At 41.9% G+C, this 13,881-nt stretch overlaps 1 protein-coding gene across 1 annotated transcript in view; it reads left to right on the top strand.

The window, feature by feature from the left end:
* The first annotated feature begins 235 nt into the window (after positions 1 to 235).
* The window catches only part of CDH20 (cadherin 20), a 219,336-nt gene continuing 205,690 nt past the window's right edge, over positions 236 to 13,881 (top strand). Inside the window, exon 1 of the mRNA XM_010336754.3 lies at positions 236 to 803. The gene's annotated coding sequence lies outside the window, so the exon portion shown is untranslated. The remainder of the gene's footprint in view (positions 804 to 13,881) is intronic.

The following is a 13,881-nucleotide window of genomic DNA, read 5'->3' as shown; positions in this document are numbered from 1 at the left end:
TCAACTGCCTCTTCCAGAATCTGTGCAAAATAAGTACCTCAACTTCAGGGGAAAGTTTAGACGTAAATACCCCCGCCCCCCTCCCCACGTCCATACATTTTCTTTATTCTCTCTTCCTCGTAACATTTCCTTCTGCTCTCAGCCAATAGAGGAGTTTAAACATTTAAATGCGGTATCTAAACTGCATTTAAAGAATTAACCCATTTTGCCCCTCACTAGTCTAAACCACAGGGTGCCAACCTGACGTTAATTGCTTTCATCTGGTGGGGTTCCAGACAGCTCCTCAGAAGGAAGGAGCGCACATTCCTGGCACCAATTGGCTAATTCAATTTACTTCAACGGTATTAGCCTCTGTCAGAATATTCATGAGCAGGGGAATGAGGACCCGCGGCTCAGGCAGGCAGCAGCCACTCCGGCTAGAGAAGGCTCGAGGGAGGGGAAGCGGACCGGGCGCCGCGCTCGGGGGACGGTGACAGCGACCAGGGGGTTCCCCTCAACGGACAGGCTGAACGCAGGGCGCCGCTGAGGGCAGGGCAGGGCGGCGGCGGGGCTGGCGCACCTGCCAGTGCCCCCCAACTCCTGGTGACCGCACAGAGACTTTGCGAAACATTCGAAGGCAGAAAAGCTGTGACATTTCTGATAGCGGGGCAGGGGGGTGGGGGGCGGGGACAGCGCCGCGAGCAGGGGCCGAAGGGACGCAGAGGGACACCAGCCGCTCGGTGGGGAAAGCAGCGATGTGAGCTGGACGCCCGCCCAGGAGCAGTCAGGACCGAAGGTCTCCGGAGAGTCGCCGGCCATGCCAGGTAACGCAGAGGGCTCAGGTTGGGCCCAGCTCGTGGGGCTCGGTCTCCGGGCGTGCAGAGCCAGCCTTCTGGGGCGAGACCTCGGGCGCTGCTCCGGGTCCCGCTTCGCGCCGCGCTCTCCCAGCAACTGTCCGCCGCCTCGGCGAGCTGACCCGCCGCTCTGAGTTCGACTTCCTCGGACTTTGGGGGAGAAGAGGATGGAGGGGGCGCTGCCAGGACTTGGGGAGCTGCTCTCTGGAAGCAGAGACTCTGGGGCGCTCCCGGCAGGTGGAGAACGTGGCGCGCTGGGAGCGGGGACTGCGCGCACCGAGGGATGGTGACCGGGGATCAGGAGCGCGGCTTGCAGGGGTGCTTAGCACTGGCTTCACCCTCTCTGGCCTCGCGGGCAGCGGCGCCTCCCTCCGTCTGCGGAGGGAACAAGGTGGCCGCGTCCCTCGCAGAGAGCTGTGTGCTGGGAAGGGGGTCAGAGAGCCAGGCTCCGGGGCAGCACAGGCACCTACCGACCGATCCCCGTCCGCGCCTCGCGCCGCGCCCCCGCCCGAGCTCGGCAGTGGGAGGAGAATGCGGTGGGGACTCGCGTCCCCGCCACCTGCCGGACTTCGCCAACTCCCCGGATTTCCTGTCCTCAGGCCCTGACACTCCCAAGGAAAGCTCTGAATTGCACGCGCGCGCGCGTTGTTTGGTCTTTGCTTGTTGTAGTTGTCGCGGGGGAAGAGCCGGGGGCAAGCGGGTCAAATCGGGTAAAAGTTTCAGATCCGCGGAGTCCCAACGCGCCCTTGGCCAAAGGAGAGACTGCAGCAGCCTTTGCCTAGCTATCCACCTCTGGAGCGGGCGGCGGTGGGGGTTGAAATCTGGAGGGCAGCCCGGAGGCAGCACCAGAGCCTTGTTTTGCTTTGTTTTGTTTCTGATGAGGCCAGGCAGGAGGTGAGAGGGACTAGCACCAGAGAGCCAGGGAGGTGGTCGCCTGATAGATCGAGTTTACTATGGTATTACTATTATTATTAATGCTCGTTATTGGCACGAGCACCAGGATTTCTTTTTTTTTTTCTGATTGTTATAAATCGCCTGGAAACTGAACCTCCAGCCCCCTCCCTTCAAAAGAAATGTCCGCGGACCTGATCTAGTCTCTGATGTGTGTCTTTCCACCAAAGCAAATTACCCCTTCAGAGCTGTGGTGCTGTCAGGGACTCAGCTAAATAACTGGATCTACTTAAGAACAACAAAAAGTTGAAACTAGGACGTGTTTGCATCCATGCTTACAGATGAGTATTATGTTCCTATCTGCTCACCTTCCTCAGCCACCTCTGGCTGGGGAACCCTGAAGGCAAAGCCATCTTGAGCCCCTTAGTTGACCTAGCGTTTCCCTTTCATTTATTTATACAACCTGGGAAAATCTTTTCCCTTTAGTGTGACCCTTGCAGTCCCGTTGGACATGCTGACAGGATTCAGGTTCCGGCACTGGAGGAATCCACAAGGGTACCTGTGGTCGCCACCTCTTGGCTTGACCCTGTTCAGATGTTGTCCAGGGTGCAGGCTTGGCCAGCTGATGAAGCAGAAAGCAGGGTGAGGGTGTGGGAGAACAGCATGGCAGAGTTAAGCTCAGAGCAGGAGATGAGGTCAAGCCTACACGCTGGCCACATCCCTTCCTGCCAGAGAAAAGAGAGACAAATGAAGAGCAGGAGGAAAGAATTATGAATTGGAACCAAGCTCTTAGAGTCTACTTAGGCTGTGAACCAAGCTCTCAGTGTATACTGAGGCTTTGGCCATTGACTTTGGCGTGACCTTTCTTTTCAGTGCTTCTGATTTTCACTCTCTGCAGATAACTCAAGTAACTGTGCCTTTCTAACAGGACAGTTGTCATGAGATGATCTAATTTTGTATCCAAAAAAAAAAATGCTTTGAGCATCCTGGGAAAGGACAGTCTATAAAATATGCCATTTTAATGTTTTGTGAAAAGTTTGCTACACTGCAGGTTAAGGAGATACATTTTTAGCATGTGTGCCATGTGGCAGTGTAAAATTAAAATGGAAAAGGAAAGTACAAACATAAAAATGACTTAGCATTCTTGACATTCTTGTGCATATTTGTAGAAAAATTATCTTTCGTTTGGGTAGAGTTGCTGGGAAATTTAATCAGTGTTTATACTACTGAAACGCCCCCTTCTACCTTTCTGCCCTGTAAAATTTTATGACCCAGTTCTCACCGGAAAGGCGATTTGAATAGTGCTGAGGGCTGAGAGGAGATAGTGAGAGTTGTTAGAGGAACTGTTACACAGGGTTTGGAGACTGGAATGGGAAAGAAGATGCCACCATCCTGGCAGAGCAGAGAAATGTTTGTCTGGAGAAAGTAGTTGAGCAGCGTAGGATAACGGATCTAGCACTGCTTGTTCTCTGCTCTCAGATTCAGGAAGGGGACTCCATGAGATAGCCCAGAGGGTTAACCAAGGTATTTTTCCCTCCTCCATTGGGTAAAAGCACTGCCTCCTTCTAGACTTTGGATTGGCATTAACTTCTCTCTTCCTGTCTGTCGTAGTGCAATAGTCTTCTCTTGCCATCTCCAAGAGACTCAGATGGACCCCCTACCCTCTCAGACTCTTATACATTTGTAAATATCCCCCAAGTTCTGAAGCTTGTCAAAGACCTGCAGCTGTTGGTGGATTTAAGTAAATAGTTGGAAATCATCAAGAGAGCCACTGAAAAGTGGGTATGTTTTCCCCTGGTGGAGAAGTTACTGAATGCCTTTTGAGCTAGAAAATTAGCAGTTTAGAAAAGCGGGAGGGATTTCCTTGACTTCCCTCTACTCATAAACCAGTAGTTGTATTTTTCTTTCCCTCATAGTAGTGAGCACTGTTTGGCTAAGCATTTTTTTACAATTTTGGAACTAAAATGGGGTTTTGCTGATGGTGTTCTATGGAGAAAGGAGAAACGTAAAGAGATACGGAAGGAAGAGCTGCAGTGGCGAGAACATAAATCAGTCAGAATATATGGGGGGGTGATGAGAATAGGTCTTTTCACCCTAAAAAAAAAATGTCCACTTTGGAAGAAAAAGAAGTCTGATTATTGGCATCCAGGGCTGAAACCAAGGCAGCTGATGCCGAGAGGAGCCAAAGGGCAGTTCTTCTTAGTTTAGAAACAGCAAGACAGCCTCTGCCAAAGATTGCTGTAAACACGGAATAAAGATTTCATTGTGGGCTGCTGTGACTAGAATAATTAGACAGTTAATTGTTCATTCTGATCTGGTGGTGCTGCAACCAGTAGTGCAGAGTGGCGAAAATAAGAGCAAGAGAGAAATAGAAAAGTAACATTTATCACTTTTATATTCATTTGTTTCACTTTGATGTTACTTTGGGAAATCCTCATTATTTCTCCTTACCCCAAAAGGCATATCCCAGAATACTAGAGAGCTGAGACTCAGGGTTGCCATTTTTTTCCCCTCTACATTGTACTTCGGATATGGGGGAAATTACTTGTCCTCTAAGAACAGCATGTGAAACTATAATAAAAATAAATGCATTATGTAATTCTAGTATTAAATATTTTATTTATATGTAAACCTCCATGTCAACTCAATCAACATATATGCAAATAGCACCAGATTTTTATTCTTCTCCAATACTTTTTTCTCAGACATATGAGGCTTAAGAAGTAAATATTCCATTTTTGACATTTAATTATTGTCTATTGTGAAACAAATCACTACAGTGTTTAATCTTTCACATTTAATTGAAGAAACAATCTCCTCCATATTTTAATCCTAATTTAGAGATCGAGAAAACATAGCTTATGTGATAAAGGTGGTTTTAAGCAACTGAGAATCTACAGCTTTTACATTCAGTAGACTGTGACTTATTGTTATTTACTAAAAGATGGCACTGTCATCACTTCCTTCTGAAATGACTCCTGCAAATGAAGACATAAGCAAGGGGCTATACACAGCATTAAGCACATGGTGTCTGGGGAAGAGTAAATGAAGAATCAGGTGTTTATTAGGTTCAGCATTCCCTGAATCCTGATATTGACATGGAATATAGAGCAAAGCTGTCATTACTTGAATGTAAAAAGAGCATCTTTAAGTGTCAATGTTAAGTATAATTATTCTGGGAATAAAAGCATTGTTATCATAAAAGCATTATACATTAACATAAATACAACATAACTGTATAACATAAGGTCATACAGTCTCATAAAGAGAAATACTTAGTTTCTCCAAGATATTCTTGTCTGTTTAAGATGTGCAACACTATCTTTACTAACCTTTAGTTTATTTTATCCATCACAAATCAAAAGGGATTGCAAACGCAGAATACTTGCTGAAGTGTTAAACGGCATAAGTAGTACAAGATTATGAAACTAGCTCTCAGAAGACAAAATTTTGCTTTAAAAAATGCACTGTCTACAGCAATTAAAAATAGAAAATGATATTACCACATTAAGTTATTGCAACAACCTATTTTAAAGAGAATTTTATTCTTTTTTTATTTAATTGCTATCCACGGTTTGCTAACTAGTGTTTCAGAATAATCTGCCAATCTCTTGCTAACCAGGACTGTCTAGTTAAGAATGTTCCTAATTACATATGGATTAACTTAATTTTAGAACCCTGAGAACATTCAACTCAAAACATTACTCAAGTGCAGTGCAAAATAGAAATGATCCAATTTACCTCAAGATATATGTAATTTTTGTTTTGTTTTTAGCTTAAGAGATCACAAAAGAGAGGACATCTGGTCTACAAATATATCACTGAATAACCACTATAAAAGAGTAAAGGAAGCTGCTATAAACTGTTACATCCTTAAAACATACATAAAGTTTTAACAGTATCACTCATCTCTCCTTCCTAAGCAGTAAGGGCTAGCATGTAAAGTACCACACAAAAGTGCAAATGTCACAAACATGCACAGCATTGCCTAAAACGGGGATATTCTTGCTATTTATAAGAATGTTTAACAATCTGATCACAAGTTTAGAACGTATTCTCACTAATGCCATTACCTCCAAAGAGTAAAGAGGTATCTTGCCTGGAAGATGAACTTTTTTATAGTTCTACAGCTCCTAACTATATCCTGCTCATAATAGATTCTCAAAAAATATGTGTTGATCTTATTTAAAAAGGAATATAGAATTGCATCAATTGAATTTTCAAGCTAAATGAATCTGTAGTTTTTAAAGTCAAATATTTGAATGGTCTTTGTTACTTCGAATTATATTTTTTTTAATTGACAAGATTTGCCTGTGAACATTAGTAATAATTATTGGCAATATTCTGGTGTGGACATGAGGCGGGTGAGAAAGTAGGAAATCTTTAAGTTAAAGGTTTTTTTTTTTAGGTTTTATCTAACTCTTTCATGTGTTTATGCATATATAAGTTGTTAAAATGTACAATATATCTTTATAAGAAAAGTGGCACTATCACCGAATTATTATTTACAAGTAGTAACATAAACAGGTTCTACTCCTTAAGTACTGGGTCTTTTTTATTTTATATTCAAGGGGTACATGTGCAAGTTTATTATACATATATATAGAGATTAGACTTCTAGTGTACACATTACCCAAATAATGACCATTGTACTCCATAGATAAAAACTCTTCAACAGTTAACTTCCTTCCAGCCTCCCCACTTTCGGAGCCCCCAGTGTCTATTAATTCCATCTTTATGTTCATGTATGAAGTACTGAGTCCTAATCAGACCAATCGTGACTAAATAACTGCACGTCCTCTGTTACATTAACTAATTAAAGGGTAATTAATGGAGTGATCATTTGATTCTATGCCATGGATACACATGAGGGTCACAGAAATTTTTTTGAAACAGTAGCCAGTGTTCAGCCAAACCATGCAACCACAACAGTCTGTTCAACTTCTGGCAGGAGAACAAAATCTGAATCCTTAACACTTCACGTTGAAATTACTTAAGACCAATACACTCCTACTTATCTGTTCCTGCACCTGGTTTATAACTAGAGTAAGCTATGTTAACCTTCCACCCAAAATGAAAAACAGATGCTTGTTAGGAACTAAAATGTCTTTAGGTAAATCTTCAGCCTTTTTTTTTTTTTTTTTAAGGTCTGACCTTAGTTGAATGAACAAGGTTGTCTTAGCATTTTCCCAGAGAACAGTACATAGTGTAATATGTTGGCATAATTGGGAGCTAGTAGTCAAAAGAAAACCAGGATAGAATTAGCATGAAGATCCAATTACCACTTGTTCCCAGAGAGGGTTGTTTACTGGGATTAGAGTTAAGGTTGTGGGCAAAATAGCACGGAAAGAGGAACACGACAGTTTGTGGTTGTTGTTTTAGTTCTTTAGCTGGTATCTTTGAACAGAACCAAATTTTGATTTCCACTTTGCCCAATAATTTAAAAATACAGCTTACTAAATAGCAGCTTATATAAATTGTTGGGTAGAAATTTTGAGTGTACTCATGAGTATAAGTATTATAGCTATATTTATACAAATCTTTGGTTAAAGCTATTAATACAAAATATTTTCATGATGGAATAGCATACATACCTCTTTTATCATATTCACAGTTACTTTCTTTCATTTGGTAAACTCAGCATCTTTGAACCCCTTACCAAGTCTTAATAAGGGATTAAATTGTACATATTATACATGATTGATGAACTTACCATAATTTGTTTTTAAGCCAACAGACATAATTTCCTTTAGCAATTTAATTAAAAATTGGCTAAAGAAACTTTATTTAGAAGTAATTTTAACTATCTTTGAAAGGGCTACCAAATACATGCTTCTTTTTTTTTTTTTTTTTTTTTTGAGACGGAGTTTCGCTCTTGTTACCCAGGCTGGAGTGCAATGGCGCGATCTCGGCTCACCGTAACCTCCGCCTCCTGGGTTCAGGCAATTCTCCTGCCTCAGCCTCCTGAGTAGCTGGGATTACAGGCACGCACCACCACGCTCAGCTAATTTTTTGTATTTTTAGTAGAGACGGGGTTTCACCATGTCGACCAGGATGGTCTCGAACTCTCGACCTCGTGATCCACCCACCTCGGCCTCCCAAAGTGCTGGGATTACAGGCTTGAGCCACCGCGCCCGGCGTTTCTTTTTAATTTGAAAGATGTTGAGCACTAAATAAGAGTAAGAAAATAGATCGAAATGGACATTTAATCTTTGCATCTAAGGATATCTTTTTCCATGCACATGGCTTGAAGAGACATGTAGAGTAGGCAGCATCACCTACCTACCACTGTTGAAGGTCAGAGAAGGGCTGGGAGAAACCAACTGGAAGATACAGCCATCTCTGTGCCCACCTCCCACACCATTGTGAATGTTCTCTTATGTTTTACTCTGTCCAGGCTGTTACGACAAAATACCATAGACTGAGTGACTAATAAACAACAGAAATTTCTTTTTCACAGTCCTGGAGGCTGAAGTCCAAGATCAAGGTGCCAGCATGGTCCATTTCTGGTGAGGGCCCTCTTCTGAGTTGCAGACTGCTATTTTCTCATTGTATTCTCACATGACAGAAAGAGGGAAAGAGAGCTCTCTATAATAAAAAAATTATGATCCCTTTTTTTTTACAGGCGATAATTTCATTCCTAAGGGCTCTACCCTCACTACACAGTGACTGCCTCAAGGCCCCCCTCCTAATGCCATTCCGTTGTGGGTTAGGATTTCAATGGAGAACTTGGGGGAGACACAAACACTCACACGTCATCGCATCTTATCTTCATTTTCTAATGCAAGAAACAAAGCAGGCTAGGCGTGGTGGCTTACACCTGTAATCCCAGCACTTTGGGAGGCTGAGGTGGGTAGGTCACGAGGTCAGGAGTTCAAGACTACCCTGACTAAACATGGTGAAACCCTGTCTCTACTAAAAATACAAAAATTAGCCAGCTATGGTAGCATGCACCTGTAATCCCAGCTACTCAGGAGGCTGACGCAGGAGAATCTCTTGAACCCAGAGGCAGAGGTTGCAGTGAGCCGAGATTTCACCACTGCACTCCAGCCTGGGTGACAGAGCAAGACTGTATCTCAAAAAAAAAAAAAAAAAAAAAAAAAAAAAAGAATAAAAGAAAAAAAAATTCCAGTATTTCTTTTTCAAATCCCTTGATTCCCTGCATCAAAGACTTTCTATCAGTTTGCAGAGGCACCAACCATTATTACAACATTGAAAGCAAGCACCACACTTGAGACCATGTGTCTTGTAGGCTTTTTTGAGGATATTAAATAAGAATCTAAATCTATGCCTATACTTTGGACAAACTGGCAAGATCTCCCAAGGATGTTCATCTTAGAAATAAAGATTAAATAACACTTATGTGCTAGCATTAATATCAAATTGCATTTAAAGTAAATAGTAGCTAGCAACCAAAGTATATCTTCATTAAAATCACCGTTTGGAAGTGTTGTAGTTTTGTCTACCTTTATGCTTCGCTTATACCCCTCATCTCCATAATATTGGAAACACTTCAGTCTAAAAATATGAGGCATACTCATATTTGAAAATAAAATCTTTGAGCAGTCATTAAAATATTAATCAATTTGACAGTATCTCAGTGGAATACTTCAGGCAGCTCAGCAAGAGGATATCATCCAACTCACGGAGCTGGCTAACATTTAACGATCAAATTGTTTAGGGTTGTTTCTTTAAATACAGCAAAACAACAGATTTCTTCATGAAATACAAGTGCTATACATTTCTTTGGCTACATCTATTTATTTCACTTATGTCAAAGCATGTAGCATTCACTCAGGAGGCTGAGGCAGGAGAATCGCCAGAATCCAGGAGGTGGAGGTTACCGTGAGCCAAGATTGCGCCACTGCACTCTAGCCTGGGTGACAGAGTGAGACTCCATCTCAAAAAACAAAAACAAAACAAAACAAAACAAAAAACATGTAGTATTGAGAGGAAAAAATGGACAGAGCAAAATAAATAAATAACCACCATTTATTTAGTCTTACTCTCTGCCAGATACTGTGAGTGCTTCATTTGCATTGCCTCACTAATCCTCTCTTTGAATTCAGTGTTGTTACCATCTTCACTTTTCAGATGCAGAAACTGAGGCAGGATGAAGTGGTCATCACAAGCAGGTGTCAAACACAGGACTCTGGCCCCCACATTTGTAGTCTTCACCACTAAGTTCTGCTGCTTCCTCTTCCCAAGCAGGGTTTCTCGACCTGGCTGTCACTACTGACCTTTTTCCCTGGCCAATTCTTTGTCTGGGATAGGAAGTGTCCTATGCATTGTAGGATATTTAACAGCACCCCTGTCTTCTACTCACTAGATACCAACAATATCTTCCCACTTGGGATAACAGAAAATGTCTCCAGACATTGCCCAAATGTTCCCTCAGGAGCAAAAGTACCCCTAGTTGAGAACCACTGCCTTAGTAAAGTTCAATTTTCATGCATTCCTTATTATAGTACACATTTTAAATTTAAAAGTAGGGTATCTATTTTCCAGCTCATAATGTAGATAGTTCTCATGATTATATCAGCCATATTATATATGATTTATTAAAAAATAATATATATATCAGACAAAACTTGAGGAGAAAAAAATCACTAAGTCAACATTCCTTCACTAAGATCAGGTCTTTCCCTACTCAACTTGTTTCCTTTGGGGCCCAGACTGGGTGATCAGGGGACTGCCATGATTCTATCTTTGTGCTAACAAAAGCTGGAATAATGGTTGAAAGGACATTGTCCACAGTACCCTCAAAAGCCTATTAATAGACGATTCACTAGACTTCAAGCTCCTTGAGGGTAGGGATGGGAACTCTCTTGTTCATCTTTATATCTCCTGAACCCAGTATCTTCCCTGGCATGAAATCAGTACACAGCAAATACTTCTTTAATAAGCCATGAAGCCATGGTTACCCTAGTGCAGATTCCGAATGTTCTGCCCTGGGCTTCTAGCTGGACTTGCCATGTATTACATTTTGCTTTAATTAGTGGCGAGGACATGCACATTATGGTATGCTAGTCACAAACTTTAATGAAAACTAGATAGATAATATATTAGCTGAAGAAATGGGCTCAAAACGGCTGATAAGTTCTGCTAGATATGACCAGATGAAATTTAACACAAACATGTGCCAGTTAGAAAAGCAAACCACATGGAGATTGAGTGCCACACCCCAGACCACTCTGCTGGAGAAAGGCAGAACCAGGATGCAAATTCAGGCCTTTAGATACCCACTGTATCCAGTGTTTCCAGGGATGAGTCCATCCTGCTTTGCTTTGTCTTGGTGGGGGTGCACTGAGATGTCCTGTTCTGTTCCACTCATCACACTGTACCTGAGCTATGTGTGTAGAAAGTAGCCACAGGCCTTCCATATGAGAAATGGACTTCAAAATAGCAGTCCTGACATAGGAAAGACTTAGAGGGAGCGCAGTAATTCTCTTCAAGTATCTGAAATATCTTCACGTGAAATAGAAAATATATCTATTCTGCATTGCCATGAAGGCCTGGACCAGGGCCAACGAATGGGAAGTATATTTTATTCCAGGGAAGCATATTTTATCCCAGCAAGCTGATGAGCTTCCTAATGATGAATTGTCCTGCATTGAAGTAGACTTTCCTGGAGAGCAATGAGTTCCCAGCAGTTAGAGGAAAATGTGCAGATGACTGGCTTCTGGGAGTCTGAGCACAGACATCAGATCGGGGAAAGTATCAGAGGTTTTCCAAGGTCCTTTCTAGCCTGTGGTACATATGAACTCTTTCTTAGAGGCCATTGGTTGACCTTGTAAACTACTCTGTGTAATTTTGTTAAGAAAAGCAAGATGTACTATTTTCTCTAAACTGCATAGCCAGTCATAGAGGTAAATTAGAGAGAAGACACTGGAGAGAGAATCCTACCAAGTGCCATATAAAGTAAGAATCATGCCGGGCACGGTGGCGCATGCTTGTAGTCTCAGCTATTCAGGAGGCTAAGGCTGGAGGATCTCTTGAGTCCGGGAGTTCTGGGCTGTAGTGCGCTATGCCGATCAGGTGTCTGCACTAAGTTCGGCATCAATATGGTGATCTGGGAGCAGAGGACAACCAGGCTGCCTAAGGAGGGGTGAACCGGCCCAGGTTGGAAATGGAGCAGGTCAAAACTCCCGTGCTGATCAGTAAAATAAGAATCACTTATTACGGACCAAGCCCTGTCAAAAGCACTTAATCAGTATTATCCCTTCTATTCTTGATAATGCCATGAGATACAAATATCATCACCATTTAGCAACAGAGGAAATGAAGTCACAGAGAAGAAAAATAAGTTGCCCAAGATATCACAGCTAGCTACTCTAGGCTCACTGCTTGAACCGGAGTCTGATCAAAATTATGAAGTCTGTCTTGAAACTATAATACTACAGTATGCCACCTCATCTTCTCCGCAGGGATGCACTATTTAATTTGAAATGTTGCCAGTTTCTAGAGTCTGAGACATATGGGTATTTAAAATGCAGATAACTAAAATATCTTCTGAAGAATAAAATGTCATTTAAAAAATTATTTGCTGTTTTCTCTTATCCATTATGTCACTTCCTTCAAATAGTGCAAATTACCATGAGTTGACTTTAAGTAAATGAGCAAAATAGCATTTTTAAGGCTTTAAAAAAAAAGTTTATAGAAGAAAGACTGGTAATGGCATTTCAGATGCTGTTCTATAAATTAGGGAATTAGAACCCAGACCTCCAGACTGCAAGGGACTAGTGCAAAACAAAATCATGACTTTCATTTCTATAAGTTTAGAAAATTCTAATAAGGGTTTTCTAAAGATAATTTTATCATTAGAGATCATGCTCTCTTCTGATGATGATTATCTCCTTTGGTTATTTTCTGTCTTATGATTTATTCTGGTGAACATTTCATAAAACCAAACTGACTTTGAAAACTACTTTCTCTTCCTTTATCATTTCAATGCCAGAAAGACACTGAAAACCTCTAAACCATTCTGCTAGTGGGCACTGGTTTTCGCCTATTTGTAACTCTGATGTAGATGAGGTTACCGTTGACTTTGCAAATTAAATTTGGTGACTGCCAATTCTTAGGCAGTGCTGCCACCATTCCAGACAATATTCAGCAGAAGACTTAAAACACTGTTCAGCATTTGCTTTCTAAAGTTATTGCTGTCCTGGTCTATGTTCACTATTCTCGCAAAGAATCAAGGCAGTTGTAGAAGGGAGCCCAAGCACTGATCATAGGACTTAAAACAGCATCTCATGCAGCTCTTGGTGGGATGGCTTTTTGCCAAGAGGCAGAAGGCTTTGCTGGGCCCTGAGGCGTGCAGAGCTGAGGAAAAGCCCATTTCTTCATCTGTCATTGATCAGGGTCATGTACTGTTAATGAAACATTTTTATGCTGAATGTTCATGACCTGTCCAGGCACATGTCTAAAAGAATTGCTTCAATGAACCTCTTATCATTACATTTGCTCATGAGGGTACCATTCCTTCATGTCAAATTGTGGCTTGAAGAACATTTATATGAATTTGTGAAGTGCAATGGAGATTAGCACACTGATGTTTTTCCCTGAAGTTTTTACCCTATTTATTAGGGGGGAACCTATATAAAAGAATGCTCTTAGTATACTTCATGATGGGAAATGTTCTGAATAAAAAACCCAGATGTCTTAATGAATCATGGGAAACATCTCTAAAAAGCATGCATGATGGAATACGAACCTAGGAGAGCAGCCCTTCTATCCTACACAAGCCACCCGGAACATAAGATCTGATAGGTTGTTTGGAGATTTGGACAAAACAGGCTAGGATTGACATGGGAAGGAAACAGGGGTGCCACCCTTTCTGGATTCACCAGACTTAAGACCAGACAGATCCTATGAGCATTGAAGAATATACCAGGCAAGCACTGCTGCCAGTATCTTAGCCCTGGGCTTTCCAACTTTATTGATCCAATGTGTGTCCGAAGTCATTATGGCATCCATCTCTATCCTTATGTCTAATTCTGAGAAGTGTAGCTGACCTCAGGTGGTACCGCTTTTAGAAGTCATTGGCTAGGTGTTTTAATAACTAGGACAGAAGTAAGTGCAAAATAGAAAAGAAAAAGAATGACCACTAAGTCATGCCCTTGTTTATCAAAAGGGAAGAGAGGAAATGCATCATTGT

Source organism: Saimiri boliviensis, chromosome 13, assembly GCF_048565385.1.
Source record: "Saimiri boliviensis isolate mSaiBol1 chromosome 13, mSaiBol1.pri, whole genome shotgun sequence".
Lineage (NCBI taxonomy): Eukaryota > Metazoa > Chordata > Mammalia > Primates > Cebidae > Saimiri > Saimiri boliviensis.
Note: the sequence above shows the minus strand (reverse complement) of the source record. Positions and strands in the feature narration are given on the sequence as shown.